Source organism: Medicago sativa, chromosome 1 (assembly GCF_051527215.1).
Source record: "Medicago sativa cultivar Bolivia chromosome 1, Bolivia_mono, whole genome shotgun sequence".
Lineage (NCBI taxonomy): Eukaryota > Viridiplantae > Streptophyta > Magnoliopsida > Fabales > Fabaceae > Medicago > Medicago sativa.
The window spans coordinates 58,292,770-58,313,613 of NC_140749.1; the positions used below are offsets into that span (position 1 = coordinate 58,292,770).

The window sequence follows — 20,844 nt, forward strand, 5'->3', positions numbered from 1 at the left end:
ATCTCACCTAATGTCGTTGAATCTCACCGAATCTCGCTGAATCTCACCGAATCTCTCAGAATTCTTTTCTCTGAAATCTTTCCTTCTCATCGATGAACTCACACTCGTGGTAACCCCTCTCTCTCTCTCTCTGTGTGTCTCTCTCTCTCTCTCAATCATAGAATTTAATTTATTTTTTTATTTTTTATATTTTATTGTAATTTGTTTTGGGTTTTGTGGCGGTAACAGTGAACTCACTTTCCTTTCTGAATCCAAAAGTGAATCAGTGAACTTGCTCACACACATTCTCTGAAACAGGTGAATCCAAACCCTTAATTATGTTTGTTATTAATTTTAATTTTTAATTTTGTATTTTGAATGATTGTTGTTGAAGACTGAGATTATTTAACTTTTGATTTTGTTGAATATTGGTTGTATAAGACTTGTTTTTCAATGAATTCGTGTTGGATTTTCTGTTTTTCAGCCATCCTTCAGTTCCTAGGCTTGTGCTAGTATTGGTTTTGTATGCTGTTAGGTTACAATTTATTATCCTTGGTTGCACAATGGTTGTATGACAGTTAGCAGTTTTTTTTAGTTTGTTTAGCTTTTTTTGCTTTATTGTTGCCTTTTGATGTTGGTGAATGTTGTGTCTTTATGGTTACGGTTGCGTGTCTTGTTGGATTTTTGCCTCAGCTAGTATGTCCTACTTTTGTTGGTTTATGTTGGTTGGACTTGGGCACCATTGTTAGCATTGTTGCGTGTCAATGAACAATGAGGTCTTTCATCCTCAAATCATTCATTTCAATCTCACTTTTAATATCCCCTGTTAAATCATCCTTCATTTTCATATAGAGAAGCAAAATTCAACTACAGGACACTACCAAGTTCATAAATTTTTAATGCTTAACAAAAGATAAAGTTAAATTCCAGCTCTGTCTACAACTTTAGAAGGCTGTTGTAGCAGTGCAGTTTCCCAACTTATTGATTGTGAGGGTACCTTAACTTATTTTTCAATTTTATAAGAAAATTTGTTACTTATTATGGAAAATGTTTTTAGCTGAGGACAACAACTGGTTATTGCTTCAATTCCTGTGTCCGATATTTTTTGGCAGACGTTCAGATTTAATGACTCCAAGCTTCGAAGAGAATCAAAACACTATAAATGGTTAAAATTATTTGGTCAGAATCACATTCAATCTATATTCTACATGTCTACATCATAAAGTACTAGTGTTTGTGCAAACATTATTAAGTAAGTAATCATAAACGGTTCTAAACACTAGTGTTTGTGCAAACTGTTCTATTCACATTCAATCAAAACACTAGTGTTTGTGCAAACATTATTCAATCACATTCAATCTAATATTCTTGTAATGTCAGAATCATACATATTAAGTAAGTAATCATAAACTGTTCTAGCTTCTGTCAAAGCATTGATGAGTTACGAAAGAAAAGAATAAAACATTACTTCTATATTTAAAAAAATTACATTAGGACATAATTTTTTTATGAAGCCTGACATTTTAGATTAATTTTCAGCATCCCTATGATATCAGTATACGTTTGATGCAATTTCCTATAATGCAACTTCAGAGAATATAAGAATACAAGCATCTTCTGACTAGTAGAATAACAATTTTATTTATACAACAACATTTTTCAATTGAGGCATCAGGGTTTTCCCACCCTTAATACATAGATCATTGATAGTTCATGTGATGACAGGTTGTTGTCACAAAGTATAAGAAAAAAGAGAGTATTTTTAGCATCATAGTTTTTAGCACTTACTAATTTTTCATAAACTAGTTCCAACTAGACTTTTCTAATGAAACTTTGTGTTTATTGCCATGCATTAATTTACTACTTTCCATGCACGTTTTGTATTCTATAAATAAAATCATATATGAAACTTTCTTTTTCTCTATCTTGTGCACAATAGTTAAGATTACTAGTACAAAAAAAAAAGGCTGTTGGGTTTTGCAATTTTTTTAACTTTTCGTGTCTTCTAAAAATAATTAACAAAGGGTGAAATGTTAACAATTTTTTTTTTAGCTTAGCTTAGCAGTTAGTACCTCTTTAGTGGAATATTCCCTTGTTTATAGCTTAGCACATTTCTGTCAACAACATTTCTTTTCAAGTAGTATCATATACTTTTCATTACTCTGACCCTGTGATCTTTTTTTTGCTCTGAAAACATATTGATTGATTAAAAGATAATGAACACATATTGGCCATTTTGCATTGATTTAATTTGATGTAGAACACGTTGTATGTTTGTGCGTTTATATATGCTAAATGTGTCGCAACTGCAAAATGTGCTGCTGCTGTTGTCGTTAGTTTTTGCTGCTATAGGGGCTGCTGTTTTTTCTGTTGGGGGTAGGGGATTGTTATTGGACATTTTGGGATTGTTCAGCTATAGTTGTGAAGGATTCATTTGTGTTTGATATGTTTATTTTTTAGAATTTTTTTTCTTTCTATTGTGAATGATACATCTGTTATGGGGTAATTTAGAGGATAATTTAGAGGGTAATTTAGTTTACTATTGCTTGATGTTAAAATTTAAAGCGATATATGACCTACGACTAATGCTTTATCTCGTAAATAATGCAGCAATGGAAGTACCGGAAAATAGAAAGTGGATGTATAACAGAGTTGATTGTTACAAGAACATTACTGCAGAATTTAATACTGGAGTTCTGGAGTTTATTAAGTTTGCTTTGGAACAAGATAAAGATAACATTGGAGGAGGGGATATTAGATGCCCATGTAATATTTGCAAGTGTATGAAACATGAAAGTCCAGCAACTGTGAGGACACATCTATGTTTGAAGGGATTCATGAGTAATTATTATCATTGGACGAACCATGGTGAGGAAATTCCCCCGATTCCGCAAGTGGCTGTTAATCACTCTTATTATGCAAGTAGAGGTCAAAGGGAAATGTTTGACAATTATGAGCAGTTAGTAATGGATGCCGCGGGACCAGACATTGGTAACTATCTGGATCAACAAGGTGAAGACGAAAGAGACCTAATGGAAGAATCTCCTAACGAAGAAGCTCAAGGATTCTTTTAATTGTTGAAGGCCGCACAATCTCCTTTATGGGATGGTTGTGATAGATATTCCGTGTTGTCAGCTTCTTTAACAGCATTAAATTTGAAAGCAGACTATGGTTTTTCCGAGGGTTGTTTTAATGCATTGATGCAATTTATGGGAAATGCATTGCCAGATAATAACCGCATGCCAAAAAAATTTTATCAAGCAAAGAAGACGGTTGCTGAACTAGGGTTGTCAAGTATGAAGATTGAATGTTGTCCAAAAGGATGTATGCTGTATTATAAAGAGAATGTTGCACTCCAAAGTTGTAAAATGTGTGGAGAGGAGCGGTATAGGCATGTTAAAAAGCAGGGAAAGGATAAATTAGTACCAAAAAAACATATGTGGTACTTTCCGCTTGTTCCGCGACTACAAAGATTGTATTCCTCCATACAAACAGCTGGTGAAATGACATGGCATCGTGATAAACCTCGGGAGAACGGTTCTTTGTCTCATCCTTCAGATGCAGAAGCCTGGAAACACTTTGATGAAAAATGGCCTGACTTTGCTCGAGATCCTCGAAATGTTAGATTAGGTTTGTGTTCAGATGGCTTTGCTCCATTTGACATATCAGGCCGAAAGTATTCTTGTTGGCCCGTGATTGTTACCCCTTATAATTTGCCCCCATGGATGTGTATGAGAAGGGAATTTATGTACTTGACCATTATAATTCCTGGCCCGGACGACCCAAAGAGAAACATTGATGTGTATTTGCGTCCCTTAATAGATGAATTGAAAATGTTATGGGAGGATGGGGTTATGACTTATGACGTGTCCTTGAAGCAAAACTTTTTGATGAAGGCTGCTGTAATGTGGACAATTAATGACTTCCCAGCCTATGGGATGTTAAGTGGTTGGATGACAAAAGGAAAACTAGCTTGCCCAATTTGCATGAAGCAGCACTCTAAGGCATTTACCCTAGATACTAGTAAAAAGACCTCGTGGTTTGATTGTAGTAGACAATTCTTACCACAAAATCATCCATTTAGAAGGAATAAGACTGCATTTACAAAAGATAAAGTTGAGACGTCAATTCCTCCACGAAGGATGAGTGGTGAAGAAGTTTGGGAAAGTGTTAGAAATATACCAAGTGCGGAGGAATCCCAAGAATGTAAACCACCAGGCTATGGGAAAGAGCATCATTGGACAAAACGGAGTATATTTTGGGAACTTCCATATTGGAAAACTCATCTTCTCCCACATAATCTTGATGTAATGCACATTGAGAGAAATGTGTTTCTTAATATTTTGTTCACAGTAATGGATACCAAAGGCAAGACAAAAGATACTTACAAATCTAGGAAGGACTTAGAAGCACATTGTAAGCGTAAGGGCCTAGAGCTTAAACCTGGTAGGAATGGTAACTTTGTAAAACCAAAGGCACAGTATACATTAACCAAGCAACAAAGAACAGCTGTATGTGAATGGGTTACAAACCTTAAGCTTCCAGATGGCTATGTTTCAAATTTGAGTAGATGTGTTGACTTCAAGGAAGCAAAGTTGTCTGGCATGAAGAGTCATGACTGCCATGTATTCATGCAGCGTTTGATACCATTAGCATTTAAAGCCTTACCCAAACCTATTTTGAATACACTTACCGAATTCAGCCAATTTTTTAGAGAAATCACATCATCAGTGTTGAGTGAAGATAAATTGCGTAGTTTGGAGGAAAACATCGCAATCATTATGTGCAAATTAGAACAAATATTTCCTCCAAGCTTTTTTGACTCAATGGAACATCTTCCTATTCATTTAGCTTATGAAGCAAGAGTTGGTGGTCCCGTGCAGTATAGATGGATGTATCCATTTGAAAGGTTAATTGTTTAACCTTATATACTCTTTTGGTTAGTTTTCTTAGTTATTTCTTCATTTATCTAAGCTTAATCTTAATTTTGTCTATAGGTTCATACGAACTTTAAAACAGAAGGTAACAAATCAAGCTTATGTGGAAGGTTCGATTGCCAAAGAATATTTACTAGAGGAGATGTCTACATTAGGTTCCTATTATCATCCCGCTGATATTCCATCGAGGAGAACAAGAGTGCCGCGGAACGATGATGGAGGAGAAGATTTTTCAGTGAATCCTACATTGTCAATCTTTAACTATCCGGGTCGTCCTTTTGGAAAACGTACTAATTCTAATTTGACTGATAGGGAAATGAAAGCTGCACATCTTTATGTGCTTTTAAATTGTCCTGAGGTGGTGCCTTTCCTGAAGTAAGTATTCCATAGTTTAAATTTGCACACATGTATTAATTGTTTATGAAGTCAAATTTAATGGATATTTTACATGTGCAGCATGTACTCCGATTTGTTACGAGAACTAGACCCCGAGTTGAGTGAACCAGATTTGGACAAACAAATTTCCGCAACATTTCCAATGTGGTTCAAAACACATGTACGTGAATCTCCATAGTTTAAAATTATAGTACCCAATTTATTAGGTTGAATTTACAATATTTTGCCTAACGTAGGTGCTTGATTCAAGGAATGAGATAAATGATGTGCTGTTAACAAGTTTGGCATGGGGCCCTCTTAGAAATGTTATCAAGTGGCATAGTTATGTTATTAATGGCTACAAGTTTGCGACAAAATCTCGAAATGAAGGGATGAGTACAACCAATTGCAATGTATGTGTTCGGGGAGGGCAATTAGATTCTTTAGAAAATGATTACTATGGTGTTTTGACTGACATTGTCGAATTAGAGTACACCGGTCACCCTACAAAGAAGGTGGTTTTATTTCAATGTGATTGGTTTGATCCGAGCTCTCAAGGGACCAAGACGGATAACTATGGCAATGTTGAAATAAAAAAATCTAGGAAATATCAAAATTATGATCCTTTTATATTAGCCCAACAAGCGGATCAAGTTTACTTTACATCTTTTCCTGAAGGGCAACAAGGCTGGCTAGGTGTCATAAAAACCAAGGCCCGCAGTAACATTCAAACTGTGGAAAAAAAACAGCAAACAACAGATGCATATCAAGATGATGATGTTAATACACTACCTATAGTTGTTTCAAATGATGATTTTCAGCAATGTCTTGTTGACATTAATGGTGTAGCCGAAGAAGTGCCAAACTCTTTGTTGAGGAGAAGTGCCAAACCCATTGTTGGGGATAAGGAGGAGGAGGAGGAGGAGGAGGAGGAGGAGGAAGATGAATATGAAGGGGAGGAGGAGGAAGATGAATATGAGGGGGGGAGGAGGAAGATGAAGATGAAAGGGAGGAAGATGAAGATATGTATGAAGATATAGATTCAAACTAAGTCATTGATCCAAGCAAGTGGGTTTCCTCAAAATTAAAGGATATTGCTGTAAGTTATTACTTCATGACCTTATTGAACTTGATGAATATTTAGTCTATTTTTAAAGTAGTTGAACTATCATATGGAGGTTCTGCACTGATGCTAATTGTTAAGAACTGATGTTATTTTTAATTGTTTTAATAGTTCTGCATTGAAATAATTGTTCACTGATGCTATTTTTATGGAGGTTATGCACTGATGCTAATTGTTAAGCACATATTAAGAAATAATATAGATGTACCTATGACTTAGACTGAGCACTACCATTTCAATTTTCTTTTTTTTTGCTTCCATTATTATTTTGACATAAAGAACTCCATATGAAACATGTCCATATTTAAGAAGCAGATTGAGAAAAATAATGAATTGTCTTGACAGGAAGATATATTAGAATGTTAGTTTGTTTGATGCTTCTGGGAAACTGATATAGGTAAGCAGTGAACACATCATAAGTTTTTAGGACAATATACCGGGTAAAAATCAACAACATTGTTTTTAGATAAGGTTTTAGGCCAACATTTCATATAGTTATCAGGTGACAAAGTACTCTGTTTAAGACCAGGGGAAATAGTTATCAAAATATTTCATATACTTACTTCGAATTATTCATGTATTAAAGGCTCATGTGGAGTTGATTCGTGCATCACAGGAAGATTCACGTTTTCTTAGGGAGCAAATGGCTAAATTGATGGAAATGGTTTCTCAAGGTCATCTACATCCACCTCCACCTCCATCTACTTGATATATAGATATATAATATGTATAATATATGGTTATTTTGATAGCTTGGTTGCAAACTTAGTTAACGTGCTACTTCTAGTACCGTTAAAAATGTTTAAGCGTTTCTTATGAAACTGATTTTTGAGGGTTTCCTTGTGACTCTTATGTATTTTGAGAGTTGAACAATGGTTGTAAACTTATTGAGAGTTTCCTTATGACTTTTATGGTGATGAATGTATATGTTGGGTATGAAGACAATTTATGAAGTGTTTTTTGTTTTATATACTTGTAATTTCCAACAAGTTCAATATGGTTTAATATAGTAAATGCATATACGATATTAATATAATTAATTAATGAAATCTGGTTTGAAATGGAACATTAATCTTCTGATGCAAATTTCTGTTTGAATTAGTGAGGGAAATAAATTTCTCACTAAACTTGTAGTTTGTGAGGGATTTCAATTTCATCACAATTTATGCCTTCAAAATTTGAAAGGGAAAACCAATCCGTCATTAATTAGTGACGGAAATAATGGTAAAAAATGATGGAATAGTCCCTCACTATTAGAGAGGGAACAAGAATCCCTCACTAATTACTGACGGATTTGTCAAAGTTTTCTGGTGCATATATAGTGACGGAATTATATGATTAGTGAGGGATGTTATCCGTGTCAATTAGGGACGGAAACCAAAATCCCTCCCAAAAATTTAGCAAGGCCAATATTCTTAAGGGATTACCGGTCGTCACAAAATCCCTCACTAAATTCGTTAGTGAGGGAATTATGGTAGTTTAGTGACGGATTTCTACCCTCTCTAATTTGCGTTTTTCTAGTAGTGTTTCCTAAAATGTTTAGAACATTAACTTCAAAAACACGACATAGCTTAAACCGATATGAGCAGCTTCTTAAAACACACGCCTCTTGGACCCCCAATTTACATGAATCAAATCTTCAAAAGAATCTTCAGTGATCTCACGCAAAAACACAATCTTCCAAGAAAGCGAAATAAAGTACTCAACCTTAAGCTAAGATGTCGTACTTACATTTTTAGGACATCTGGTACAACATATCACTAGAACTTCTTATTTTAACAAAATGCAGCCAACACATAAATAAAAACCCAACAATCTCCCCTTTTACCAAATTTTGGCTAAAATAATATTTGACTAGAAAATCAATGTATGCAGGAGGGATACAAAAAATAAACTTACTTAAAAATCATCTTTAAATCTTCATGAAGGAATAAACACATCTTCAACACTACTTCATAAATGTTCTTCAATGAGAAATTACGCACAAACGAAAATAAGTTCACCACACAATCAAAGGCACACACAATAACGAAATTATAGATGATACGGTCCTACTCGAAGAGTCGAAGGAAGAATTAAATGAGAGGTTTGATACTTGGAGACAAGCCTTAGAAACATATGGCTTTCATTTGTGTAGAAGCAAGAAAAAATATATGGAATGTAATTTTAGCAAAAGACGAAGTGTTTCTGCATAGAGGTGAAAGTTGGAGACCATATCATACCACACGTTACACGGTTTAAATAGCTTGGGCTATAGTACAAAATGATGGAGAAGTAGAAGGAGGTGTAACCCATCGAATCCAAGTTGGGTGGCTGAAATGTAGGAGTGCCTCATGTGTTTCACGTGACGAGAAAATACCGCTTAAGTTCAAGGAAATTTTTTATCGAAAGCGATAAAACCGACGATGTTGTACGAGATCGAGTGTTGGACGGTAAAGAATAAACACGAACATAAAATAAGTGTAGCAGAGATGTAGATGTTGTGTTGGATGTGTGGTAAGATAAAGTTGGATAGAATTAGAAATGACAACATTAGAGAGAGATTTGGGGTAGCAGTAGCACCTATAGCAGAAAAAATGGTAGAAATTAGACTTATGTGATTTTGGCATGTAGAGAAGACACGTGAATTCTATAGTAAGAAAAGTAGAACAAATGGAGTGGAGTCGGATCACTTGACGTAGGGGTAGAGCTAGAAGAACTATAAAAGAAACTACTAGGAAGGATCTAGAGATAATTGAGTTGAAGAAAGACATGATTTTTTTCTAGAACACTACGACATCATTTAATTCATGTAGTCGACTCCACTCAGTGGGATAAGGCTTGATTGTGGTTTTAAGTCACTCTGAGTGAGTTAAGTCACTCTGCGTTTAACTCATGCGTGACTTAACTCACACTGCGTGAATTAAGTCACGCTACGTTTAACTCATGCGTGACTTAACTCATGTCGAGGCTATTTTCAGAAGTTTGGTTGGGAGTGAGCAAATCTTGTTGGGAGATGAGCATTTTTCTAACTAAGTGGGCTATTAACTTTGTTTTACGAAAGTGTGGACTAACAACATCCATAAAAAGTAAATTGTTGTCCCGTGAGCATAGCTCAGTTGGTAGGACAATGCATTATTATATGCAGGGGCCGGGGTTCGAACTCCGGACACCCCACTTATTCACCTTATAAGTTGAATTCTAGCCACTAGGCTACCTGACCAAAAAAAAAGTAAATTGTTTTGCATTAAAATAATAAAATTAATAGAATTTTGTAAGTTTTTTTTTTACTTGAGTGAATATAGCTCTATAATTTACTTATATATTTAGTATCCAGTTCAACCGGTTCTATAACGATTAGACCGATTGAACTGAGAACCAGAGGTTGCAACCGGTTCTATAACGGTCAGACCGATTGAACCGAAAACCATAGATCGCAACGGTTTGATCTCCCGTCTGGTTTTAAAAACATTGGATACAACATACTAACATCCATTGTGACCGAAATTTTAAAGTACATGGAATTATTTAAAGCTGACATGGTCGATTAGTTTTAATTGTGTTACGTAGGTATTCTTTTGCATTAATTCACTGTCCATATGAAGAATGGTGATAATTGTTTTACGTCCATGTGAATGCATGAAAGGCACACATGAAAAATGGAGGTAAAATTAGAAAAATGGAGGGGAGGTTGGACTTGCTTGTATCCATAAACCATGGGCCTATTCTCTCTGGTCCTTCTAACAATGGGAAAATTTCTCTTTAAGCCCCTCAAGTTGCTCACAAGTCACAAGCACCTTGAATTTCCAAAAAAAGCTCATATTGTATCCTAATTCATGTTCGCTTGTGATCGGGAGTTACAAATCAATAATTGGATCGGGAGATAATAGCATGTCCACGGACAAGTATATATACCAATACTGTTCAAATTTATTCATAACCATTGCCATGGTTCAATGGTAAGGGGTGTGTCTTGGTTCAACTCCCAACCAACACACATTTTCACATTATTTTTAATTTTACAAAGTATAACTTAAAACTGTTTCTTTTTTCACCCTCTAACCTTCTCGTGTACCTTATTCGGATTACAAAACCCGATAAAAACAAAAGATTTTGGAGGGTGTTTTAATGTGTTTTGGAGGGTGTATTTCGATTTTCGGTATATAATCTAAAAATCGTAAAGTGCACGAGAAATCGTATGGTGGAAAAAGAAACACTCTAAATTAAGTTGTTTGGGCTATATCTAAGATTACAAATCTCGAATCGGAATATCATTACCCAAGCTAGATAATTGCTCTTTAAGCCCCTTTAATTGCTCATAAGCACCTCAAAATAAACGTGTCTTGGTTCAACTCCTCGTGTTTTAATTTTCACATTACTTTGTAAAGTTTCTTTCATTTACTTATGTGATGTTGGATTAGTCGTGTTAGGTAATTTTGAAATGTTGTATACTAATAAAAGATTGTAATCTAGTTATACTTTGTGAAAGAAAAACACATTTGTAATTCAAGTTCACATCAAAATAAATAATTTTCCTTTTTTCTTTTAGATAATGAGGGGGATTAAACTTTTTAAATGATTAATGTTAATAACGAGTTGTTAGTTTTTTTTTTAATTTTCCTTCATCTGAATTTGAACTCATGACTTCTATCTCATTAACTCGTAGTTCGAATCAATTGAGCTACTTAACCGTCTAATTAGAGAGATAAATTAACAAACTAAAAGAGAGTTGAGAACACAATTACAATTTAGCACCAGAAATACATGCAGAAAGTTACAACTTACAATCAAGATTAACTGAAACTAGGAAGAAAGAAACATCAAATCTCTTTTAAGAAAATAAATTTAGACATGAGTAGACCTATATGAAGCAATGCTAAATTACACACCAATTCGAAAGGTTTAGTAGATTAAGAATATCTTCTATAAGAAGTTTGAGATAAAAGGTTTAGTAGATTAAGAATCTTTTGACTTTTTATTTTTTGCCATGTTAAAATACTAGTAGTACTCAAACAGTATGGACGGAAACTTGGTTAATGATTAATGACGCCGCACATTTTGAATGTAATCAAAGCTTTGGATTCTGTCGGTGGCTCTGGGACACCAATTCCATACGTAGACATCACTGCACATGTTTCTTGTCACCGTAAACAAAATAAAACAATAATTTTTTTTAGGGGATAAATAAATAAAAGGTTTTGTTAAGGATTGCATACAGGATACTCTTCAAGCATTCTAAAATAAACAATTACTATTATTTTAAAATGTTAAATATTTCGATTTCTAATACATTAATTATACAAATTTTTATAAATACTTACTATTTGTGGTCCTTAAAGAGTGTTCGAGACATTCGTTAACATTTCTCATAAATAAATTAAAACAACAATGGTTTCCACACATTTAACGACACATATTAAGGGTTATACAAATATTTAAAATTACTAAAAATAATAATAATAAATTTACGCTTTCTAAAACTCCTCCGATCCAATTTATAATAGATATTTGAGTCCATAAAAGTTGATGTATCTGATTCAAATTTAAAATCAAATACATCAACTTTTATTTAGATGAATGTCTCTTGTAAATACGAACATAATTTCTATTTTTTTTGAATACTAACATATATCCTTAAAGCACATGTTAACATTTTTTTTTTTTCTTTCTATTTCTCTCCCTTTATCATGTATTCATCATGTATATAACTCTCTTTTCGTTAAATCTAGTCTAAATTAACATTTTACTCCTTCAATTTGTACGATTATGTCAATTTTGTATTGTAAAAAAATGTCAAAGTTAGTAATCAATTTTACGAAACAGTATCCCTCAAAAAAAAAGAAATACGAAATAGTAATTTGGTTCTTCCAAATTAAACAATGTCAGCCAATTTATTAGTTTAACCAAGTTTAGCTTCGCAGTAGTATTTTATACTTAATTGATGCATCAAGAGATTGTTCAAATCAATATTCATATTTTACAATAATTTTGACATATGTTTATTATAAATAGACATTTTGATTGATGGATTAAATTGATTGTATGTTCTTTAATTTAATTGATTAATAATATTTTAATTGGTAAATTTGAGTCATTAAATTATTCAAGCACATATAAGTAGGCGAATGAAAGAGGCACATCAACCATGTACGGATGGAAATAATACAAGAATATGAAGGACCACACTTTAGTTCACATTTCAAATGACATTTACATGAGAAATCTTTAGTATACACTTGAGACTTATGCATCTAAAATTTGGACCATAAAATATAATGACGAGGAAACTAAAAAGGCTCTGATCAAACTAAAAAGTGGTGGCAAATTGGACACGAATTAAGTATATATTTTGAGCCCTTTTAGGTTTAGTTGCTTTCCTAGTAGAAAACTAACAAAGTTCTTGTTCTTGTTTCTTTCCAAGTACAATTCTTTCTCTTGGCTTTAAAGACAAACTTCACGGCCAGCCATCTCTTTCCCACAAAGTTAGGTCCGTGCCATGTGCCATGTGGTGTAGCAACCACTTGCTTGTTTTTTTTTTTTTTTTTTTTATCACAATTCTTGATATTTAAATTACCAACTAGGGTTTTCATACCAAATATTAAGAAAAGAAAACAAACAATTGGCTTTATAGTTTGTATTTAGGTGAATGCAATTTGAGACTAAAACAATTTGTTTGAGTTTCAAGTGAATTTATATAACTTCCAATGGTATAGTTGGATAAATAATTATTAAGTGTTTTTTTTCCATAACTTTTGTGTAAAACTATAAATTTTTAACATTGTTTTTACTTCTCTTTTGAAAAGTTGTTTAATTTTTTTAATAAAGTGAGAGCATACAAATATATTATTATGAAAAATTATGCTCCAACTATGTTGGCAACTCATAATTTCAATTTCAACAACTATTTGCAACAACTCCTAAATATTATTAAAAGATAAAGAAAAAGAAGAAGAATAAAGTTTGGGAGACCAAATCAAAGTCAACAAAAATAAAGTGGTACGAAGTTTAGAAGAACAAAAATAAAGTTTGGGATTCAAAACCCTCAGAGAGTTCAACCTGGCCATGCTAGCCAAACAGGCTTGGAGATTCCACATAAATCCTTCCTCTCTCATTGCTAGGTGCTTTAAGGCTAAATATTTCCCCCAAACAGATGTCTTACAGGCTCAAATAGGGTGCAATCCTAGCTTTGCTTGGAGGAGCATCCAATCTTCTATTTGGGTTATCAACAAAGGTAGCTGCTGGAAAATTGGAAATGGCAGTACTACTAAGGTTTGGGGAGATAATTGGATTCCTAGCCATAAAGAGTTAAAAGTATTCACTCCTATAGAAGCTAACCCCCAAATTAGTAGAGTACAAGACCTTATTCTACAGGAACCCTATGGATGGAATTCTGCCCTTCTCCAATCTCAGTTCCTTCCCATTGACAGGGAACATATTGAACAAATCCCTCTTATCAACAGACACATCAAAGATGAATTAATGTGGACTTTTGAAACTAATGGTATTTATTCTGTCAAGAGTGGATATAGGGCTATCAAGGAATGGCAGTCTCCACCAAACACCAACCCATCTACCAGTTCGACTGCACATCCTATTTGGAAAAAGATATGGGGTCTAAATACTATTCCTAGGCATAAATCAATTCTCTGGAGGATATTACAAAATTCACTACCTGTCAGAAGTGAACTCAGCAAAAGGGGGCACCCATGCTCTCTCCTATGTCCTAGATGCAACAACAAAGTGGAAACAACCACTCACGCTTTTGTGTCCTGTCCAAACATTATTAAAGTCTGGTTTGGCTCTACTCTCACTATTAAATTTCCAGAATTTCCTGAAACAACATTGGAAGAATGGTTGTTTGATATAATCTTAAACAAAGATGCACAGATAATCATTACAGTGGCTGCTATACTCAACTCTATCTGGTTTGCTAGAAACCTTTGTATTTTTGAAAATCAAATGATACCTGAAGATGAGATTATTCGTCGCGCAATGAACAGTGTTGTTGAGTTCAGCAACGCGAACCTCCCTGCCCCCTCAAGCGTGACACCTTTTGACTACAGAAATCACAAAGCTGGAACTCACAAAGCAGGAACCTCTACTCGCTCCTCGAGATGGATCAAACCGGATCCAGACTTTGTCAAAGTTAACTGTGACGCGAGCATGAAATACCCAGGGTTTTGGGGTCTCGGCGCCATTATCCGAAATGAAGAAGGTCTGGTAATGGCTTCAGCTACTTGGAGGATTCCTGGTAATGAAGATACGGTGCTTGCTGAAGCCTGTGCTATGCTCAAAGCCATGCAACTAGCGACGGAGTGTGGATTCAGAAAGGTCGTTGTTGAAGGAGACAGTGAGAAGATCATACACATGATAAAGAGTAAAAATTGGATAGATAGATCTTATCTTAGCCTTTTTTTTACAGGAAATCCATTTAGTCAAGTCAAGTTTTGACAAGTGTAATTTTTGTTTCACTCATAGAGATAACAATAAGGTTGCTGATAAGTTGGCCCACCTAGCCCATACTGAGCCAAACTTGGTTTGGATGGAGGAGGTACCATTAGCAATCTCTGATGTATATTTCCATGATCTCGTGAATTAATATCATATCGTCTTTATTCAAAAAAAAAGAAGACCAAACCTATTTTTAGAAAACTCAGTGCTAACAAAATTTGACAAATATTCCACCAATTTATACCACATCGTTGTGAACATGATGAACCAACCTATTAGAAAAACTAATCCCCTCTTTCAAAATGTGTGAGCACGTCTATTGCATTTATTTGGTGATAATCAAACAAACTAAAGGAGTTTCGTTGAGAATGGTGTTTAGAATCAATCCTTAAATGGTTGTTATATGCACTTACAACTAACTAATTAGCATCCAGAATCATGAATTGTTGTCAACAAAACATTTTGCTATACCTATTTAATTTAAGACAGCATTAAAGGGGTTTAAGGGTTTGAACTTTTGATTTGTCAATGCGAGTAGTAGTTGTTTAATTTCAAAAAAGTAAAAAGTTTGTTTCAGAGGTTAGACGATGATTAGGATTTTTCGAATCTCCTCTGTCTTCTTTATTGGATTAATGCAATATTTAATACAAATTATGATTAAGCGCTTGATAAACGACGGGTCAATTCTAAAACCATGATTGATTTGTAGATTTACTTATTTGTAAATATGCTTAACTAGAGCGGGGTACTAAGTAAATTCTCTAATGATGAATCATAAATCTAACATCTTACTCAGAAACCCTAAATTGTCATATTAAGATAAATAAGCAATTCTCATTTATAGTTCTTGTTTGAATTAAAGCAAGGTAAATTAGCCTTTTACTAAAACCTAGGGATCATACATGATATCCCTAGGTGTTTATTTCTGCCTAAACTATGCAATAGATACAATTATGGCTTATTTGTGCTTAAAGGTCCATAAGCATTACAACGATCGGAACAATTGAAAATAAAATAAGAACTTAAATTCTTATCGAATAAAGACTACATTAATTAATTCCAACAAATAAACAAAGGTTAATCTCAGAAACCTAATCATAGGGAGTTTAGTTGCTCATGGCAACATACAACATAAACAAGAAAGAAATACAAAACATACTCTCAAGGGAGAAAGTTGGGAGAAACCCTATCTTCCTCCTCCTTGATGATAGCCTTGCTCCATGCCTTCACCTTGCATCGTCTGGATTCTGAATGAATAAAATGTTTTCAAGTGGTCTCTGTATATAAGCAAGTTTAGAACTATATTCTTGCGATTTTTCCACTGATCTTGGCTTGAAAAACAAGTCAGAAAGCAAATTTACTAGGTACCATGCGCCTATGAGGCGAACCTTGGGGCGCATGGACCAAATCCTTGCAAAAAAATGTTGTTTTTCTCCATTCTTTAAGTGATGTTCTTCCATGCTTTCATCTTGAGACTTGGGACATTATTTCCCTTCATTGTATTGTCATAAAAAACCTTATTGAAATCCTTTGTTCTTCATTCTCCTGCCTCCATAATTCCATGTGATGTGTCTTGATTTTCTGATATACACAATTTCTTACTAAAATGACTCAAAATACGTATGAAATTTCTGAAAAGAAATAGAATTTCATGGATTCATGAAAACAATACAAAATGTCTCATAAACAATGATCAACTCCTCTAAAACATCTTTAAAATGACTCAAACTCGACTAAAACGACTAAAAGTTATAGCTAAACTATCATCAAATATCTTGTCATGAATTGTAGGATTGACCTCTTGATTGTATGATCAACCATGATCAAGTGTTTCACATGAGAGGTCCTAGTATTGCTTTGTGTTTTAGGAACAAATTGTTTCTAAGTTTTTATATCTCCAAGTTCAAAATTATATATGTGCTACTGGTTCTTCACCACCTTCCCTTCATTTTGTATATTTCCAGCAAGATCTCGATTAGTAGCCAAAATCTTCTGATGATCCTCCCGATCTTCATGAGTCTAAGCTTCATGAAATTCATACATGAATAAATCCTTTTCTTTTCACCCTCACAAACATTTACATTGTTTTTTCCTGGTGCAATTGTTGAACTAGTGGTTTAAAATCATTTTACGATTGTTGACAATAATCGCATATGTGTTTAATTTGATATGCAAAAAGAAATAGGTGTTGAACTTATTTCCTGCATTTTCATTATGATCAAGAGATCTTTCAGTAACTTTCTTCAAATCTTTACAACATCGTACATTAATCAGAGTCTCTTTTTAATAACTCTTGTTATCTATCTTAACATTGTTTTGGTTTTCGTTATTTCCATAAGAGTGTAATTTATGGCATTGAGCAATGAATTGACTAAGCATTCGACATTTAGGGAAATATTGAGGAAGATTTCTGTTTCAAAAAATATCGAAGAAGATTTTCATAGATTACCTCCACGAAGAAAGTGTAGTCTTATTTCTCTACCATTATTTCTTCATATAAATCTTATCTAAAAGATTTAGATCTTCCATGATTCTTGCATAGTGACCAAAAACACGATTCTTGGTTGATTTATCCAAAGATGTATAGAAGTGTGCCAACCCTACTTGCTATTTCAAATAAAACTTTTGTGATCCAATACTCTTGTGGAAGGTCGATTAAACATATCCAAACTTGTGCATGACTTTGTCTTTGCATATGAGGATTGAAATATGGTGTCCATTTTGATGATCATACTAAACCTAACATTATATTCCCAGTGCCTACTACCCAAGTCTTTCACACCATTGTCCAAGCATTTTCCATAAGATTGTTAGCTTTTGAGAAAGCTCATATGAAGTTAAAAGCCCATCACCCTTATGCACGATAAAACGTAAAATCAGATTGTACTTGCACCATCAAGACCTCGCTTGTATTCATCTTGAGCGAACTTGATACAAATATAGTCTCTCTTGATCAAATGCTTTGGCAATTGACTTGCCTTAGTATCATAATTTTTTTTTAGTCTCTCTTGATCAAATGCTTTGGCAATTGACTTGCCTTAGTATCATAATTTTTTTTTGAATGACAAATATTAGTATGTTAATTATGTTAGTTTTCTTCTTCCTAGGACATGGACATTTGATCTTTAACTCCACGTACATATATTGACCATGCAAACCCTAACTGAACATTAAGATTTGTTCCACCAAACATAAAAATGTAAACATTAACTCGTGATGGAAATGGAACCACTCCCAAACTCATGATCAAAACCGTCACTCATGCTTAAACTTCGACATTGCAACGACAATTTTGAATATAAAGCAAGATAGATAAATACGCTTTTAGGATGATCAAAATGACTTGTGGATGGTTGAAAAAAGTGAGAGTTGGTACCTCATAATGGGATGGGGGTTAGGGGCGATATTACATGGTGGGTCACCATCGCCCAAACCAGCCAACAAGAACAAGTCATATGTCTTCAATGACACACACATTCCTCTGCACCACACCTGAAAAGTGTGCACACAAGATCGACAAGTGGATCCACTAATTTCACTTAGAAAGAATTTGATTAGCAAATTCCCTTGATCAAAACTCAATTTTTCTTTCTTACTGAGCAAGCAACACCCTTCTTAAGTCTTTATAGACTTCTAATTTTTTATTTTGGAAATTATAGACTTCTAATTTCATTATACCTAACACTGAAATATCCCAAAACATCACACCAAGGACATAGTAATAAGAATACAAACATACAAGATGAATACATTACCACCTCCCTTAGAGAAGTTTTATTTGTGAAATTTAAAGTACAAGTGAATAAGTACCGTTAGCTTTGCTATACAAGATGGGAAAAATGGGGTGTTTCATTACCACCTCCCTTAGATAAATTTAGTTTGTGAAATTTAAAGTACATGTGAACAAGTACAGTTAGCTTTGCTATACAAGATAGTGAAAATGGGGTGTTTCATTACCACCTTCCTTAGATAAATTTAGTTTGTGAAATTTAAAGTACATATGAATAAGTACAATTAGCTTTGCTTCATTGCTCTTCTCTGCCCAAGTCATCTCTAGTAGAATCATCAAAACCCTTGTATAAGCTTATTCAAAAAATTAAAATAAAAATCCCTTCTATATTATCAACGATCAGTACGTGACGCTTCTGAAAATGGCGGTGATGCACTCATGGCGGAACTTCATGCTTTCAATTTGGGATTGCTACTTGTTATGATCTTGAATATACAAGTATCATCGATGAGAGTGATTGTTTAGAAGCGGTAAATCTTATTCACAACTTGGAAAATGCAAGTTTGCATGTGTATGCATCTGTGTTACTAGAAATCTCGGATGCCTTACATCACGGGAATGTAAATTTAGTTCATATTTTGAGGGAACATAACATTTGTGCTGACTTTATGGTTAATGAGACTTCCTATTCCGCCTGCTCAACTCACTGGACTCGTCTTCTAGCTGGTTTAGAGCCTCTCCTTCTAAGAGACAATCTGGCTAGTTAGTTTTTTTTTTTTCCTTTTCTTTTTGCTTGTTACAATGTAACACCAAAAATAAAAATACACTTCATACGCTATGTTATCTCTTAATTGTATTGACTCAAACTCAATGCGTGACAAGCTCAATTATGGAGGAATGAAATTAGACAACATTATTTTTCAAGTTTTTCTCACAATGGATAGAATAGACTCCCATTGAAAAGCCAACAATCCAACTCCAAAATATTTACTCATTTTTGTTTGATAAATTCTAAGACCCATGGCATTTATACTTGGCTCATATATTTAGCTAGTAGTACTATATGAGACATTGATTATGGTGAAAGAGATCTATCAAGGGTGAAACACAGGTTGATATAGAGGTGGGGACAATAAAGTGTCACTGTTAATAATAAGATGAAAATATATCTGACATTTTCATGTAACAGTATCTATATAAGTCTCTTTTTTTTCAAAATTTTATTATCATGCTCAAGAATTCATTCATATTCATTCATGTACGTACACGCCAAAGGACTGGTTCAGTGTAGGGACATCATGAGGAACACACTGCAGAGAAAAGCCAAACAAGGATGGATCAGTAAAATTTACGTTCCCCATTAGATGATTCAGAACAACCCCATCTTTATTTCGCTTTCAATGTTCTCTCCAATTATTTATGACGGTAAATATAATAATTTTGTAGTATAAAGTTGTTGGTATTTCAAATGAATGTAGTATTAAGTGTTAGATGCCTATATTCTATGATCTATAATGTATGATGTATCATATTCACACGTTGTGGCTATTCCTCGTCTTGATTGGAAGAAAATAAAATACGTTATCGATTATAATATAGAGTATATATATTATTGAATTGAGGTCCATGTGGTTTACATATTTCGTTAGGTCAGCTTCACACATCATTAGGTGAGAACTACTAATATTTGTCACTAATTCCTTTCATTTTGACTTGTGATTTAAGCCTTTGAATAAAACCTTGCTATCATGTCATTTTGATAATTTCATTGTAGTAAGCTTTGACAATTGATTAGCATTATTATATTTTCCCCTAGCTTATGTTTGGATCTATTGTTGTGGGTTCATCATTCTCGCTTCCTAAGAGATTTAGACAACTCACGGCTACATTTTGATTTTTCTAAATTCAAAGACAATATGCAAAAACATGTCAAATAAAATTAGTGTATCTGGTTCAATAAAAATGGATTTATTTGGTTCAAAATTTGAACTAAATATGCTAAAGTAACAAAAAATTAATGTATTTGATTCCAATTTTGGACTAAATAAATCCATTTTTATTGATCAACTTTAGTTTATAATTATGACGGGAGGAAGTAGCTCTCATGAATTTAGTTAGTTATGCGTTGAACAATTTATAATCATGATTATGATCATAGAAGAATGTTTAGAGGACAAAGAGATTTATCCTCAAATATTAATAACTTTTTTTTTATCACTATCTCTTTTACGGTTTACCACTTATTTAAAAAAAATCTCTCTGTGTGTCAA

General features: G+C 33.8%; 1 long non-coding RNA gene and 1 pseudogene across 2 annotated transcripts; both read left to right on the plus strand.

Annotated features, from left to right (window-relative positions):
• On the plus strand, positions 1-7,335 carry LOC146955777 (uncharacterized). Its single transcript, XR_015017821.1, has 3 exons — positions 1-109; positions 229-297; positions 7,001-7,335. It is a non-coding gene; the product is annotated as an uncharacterized LOC146955777 (long non-coding RNA).
• LOC146955778 (uncharacterized) lies at positions 294-6,331 on the plus strand (annotated as a pseudogene). Its single transcript, XR_015025020.1, has 4 exons — positions 294-4,888; positions 4,977-5,291; positions 5,373-5,472; positions 5,549-6,331. The product of XR_015025020.1 is annotated as an uncharacterized LOC146955778 (transcript).
• Positions 7,336-20,844: the final 13,509 nt, after the last annotated feature.